This window comes from Idiotropiscis lumnitzeri, chromosome 16 (genome assembly GCF_059441095.1).
Source record: "Idiotropiscis lumnitzeri isolate Australia: NSW breed Sydney's pygmy pipehorse chromosome 16, RoL_Ilum_1.0, whole genome shotgun sequence".
NCBI classification, from domain to species: Eukaryota; Metazoa; Chordata; class Actinopteri; order Syngnathiformes; family Syngnathidae; genus Idiotropiscis; species Idiotropiscis lumnitzeri.
The window spans coordinates 207,501-210,000 of record NC_142406.1 but is presented as its reverse complement, the minus strand read 5'-3'; the positions used below and the strand labels follow the sequence as shown (position 1 = coordinate 210,000).

The window sequence follows — 2,500 nt, the reverse complement described above, 5'->3', positions numbered from 1 at the left end:
ACTAACCTCGTCCAAGATGGCAATGAAGAAGGACAGATACAGGAGGGTCCAGTTTCTATATGACAATGACAGGTCCGGCCTGGTGAACCTCATACTAACAGGCGGTCAAGTCAGGGAATGTTTGCTACCACTGGAAAAGGTCCAAGCGTATTACAAAGATAAGTGGGAACGAATAAGACCCTTCCTGGGACTCGGACGATTCCAAGCAGCGGGACAGACAAACAATGCGTACTTCCATAAACCAATCCTGTCGGGCGAAGTTAGATCCAATCTGGCTGGAATGTCAACAAGCTCGGCTCCTGGACCAGACAGGATCAGTAAGAGGGCCTTGCTGGGCTGGGACAGGAGCGGGAAGCAACTGGCGAGGCTGTTCACCACATGGTTGATAAAGGGAACTATACCAAAGGCCTTCAAGGAATGTCGCACCAAGCTGCTGCCGAAGTCGTTGGACGAGAAGGAGCTGAGCCTTGTGACGGGATGGAGACCGGTCACCATTGGGTCACTGGTGATGAGATTATTCAGCAGAATAATTGCGATGCGACTGGCGAAGGCTTGCCCTATAAATCCAAGACAAAGGGGCTTCTTGGTAGCGGCAGATGGGTGTGGCGAGAATTTGATGGTTCTGGACCGGATCGTGAAGAGAGCGAGGGAAGGTGAGGACCAGTTGGCGGTGGTCTTCATCGACTTTGCGAAGGCCTTTGACTCCGTCTCACATGAACATATCCTGTGTGCTCTGAGACACAAGGGAGTCGACAATCATGTTGTGGGGTTGATCCGGGACTCTTACGTGGACTGCTCGACCAGGGTAGGCTGTGGAAGGGCCACGACCCCGCCTATAAAAATGATGGTTGGAGTCAAGCAAGGAGACCCTCTGTCCCCTCTGCTCTTCAACATCGCAATGGACCCTCTCATCCATACGCTCGAGGTGGCTGGCTCTGGGCTAATCTGGGGTGAGCGGAAGCTCACCGCGCTGGCATTCGCCGACGACCTGGTTCTACTAAGCGGTTCGGATGGGGGCATGAGAGCGAACTTGAATATGGTGGAAGAATTCTGCAGGCTTACTGGCTTAGCCGTGCAACCAAGAAAGTGCAGTGGGTTCTGGATTAACAAAGGAGTCGTTGAGACAAAAACAGAATGGCGACTCGAAGGCTCACCGCTGAGGTTAATAGACGATGGAAATGTGATTAAATATCTGGGGGTGATGGTGGGGCCGAGGGACGGGATCGTCCCAGCCGACCTGTTGGCTATGGTGGAAGAAATACTGGTTAAAGTGAAAAAGGCCCCACTAAAGCCATACCATAGAATCAATCTATTAAAGCTATATATGCTCCCCAAGGTCATGTTCCAAGCCGATATGAGTGGAGTGTCAGCGACCAGGTTGGCCCAGGCGGATAGAGCAATTAGGAGAACGGTGAAAGACTGGCTGAACATTGCACAGTCCACGTGCAATGGTATCCTCTACGCGAGGAACAGAGATGGTGGCCTGGGATTGCCTAGGCTGGAAAAGGCAGTGCCCAGGATCCAAGTCAGGAGAACTTGGAGCATGGCCGGGTCCGATGATTGGCTGGTTCGGGAGATGGCGAGGGATCAAGTCAGTGACGGGGGCTGGAAGACCCTGTGGAACAGAGCGGGAGGCGAGGCGACAGATATACCAGTGTTGAGTATGAGCGAAGGAAAGGAGAGGATATCAAAAGACCAGCTCAAACTCCTACACTGGAGGGACGTGGAATGTGACAAATGGAATGACCTAGTCACGCAAGGGCCGGGAGCGGGTCAATTCAGGGCCGACAAGATAAGCAACTCTTGGCTGGCTGACCCTAAGATGGTGGGCATGACCCAAATGGAATGGCTAGGGGCGCTAAGGCTGAGAGCGGGAGTAGTTCCTACTAAGGAATTTTTGGCGAGAGGAACGAGCTCTAAGGACAAGCAATGTCGAGGTTGTGGAGTTGCTAAAGAGACATGCGCCCACATATTGGGACAATGCCCGATACTGAAAAAGCTACGAATTAACAGGCATGACATGGTTTGCAACTTGTTGGCCGCCGAAGCAATGAAGCTTGGATGGACGGTGGAAAGAGAGAGACGTGTCTGCACCAAGAGCGGACAGGTGAAGGTGCCGGACATGGTCTGCCAAAAAGATGGACGAATCCTGGTGATTGATGTCACCATTCGCTATGAAACTGGCCATGCAGCACTGGAAGAGGCGGCTGCGGAGAAAGTCTTGAAATATGAGGATGTTAAAGAGATGCTGGCTCAGTCTTTAAATGCCAGAGAAGTGAAAGTGTTTGGCTTCCCTATAGGAGCACGCGGTAAATGGCCCATGAGGAACACAACGGTGTTGCGGCTACTAGGTGTTTCGGGTAATAGAATGGCATACCTTCCAAGGTTATTGAGCAGGAGGACGTTAATGTTCTCTCTTAAAATGTTGAGGAGGTTTTTTCACCTCGAGTAATAAAAAAAAAAAAAAAAAAAAAAAAAAAAAAAAAAAAAAAAAAAAAAA

The 2,500-nt window shown here is 50.8% G+C and overlaps 1 pseudogene; it reads left to right on the top strand.

Moving 5' to 3' along the window:
• The window catches only part of LOC148320742 (28S ribosomal RNA), a 10,400-nt pseudogene that overhangs the window by 5,027 nt on the left and 2,873 nt on the right, over positions 1–2,500 (top strand).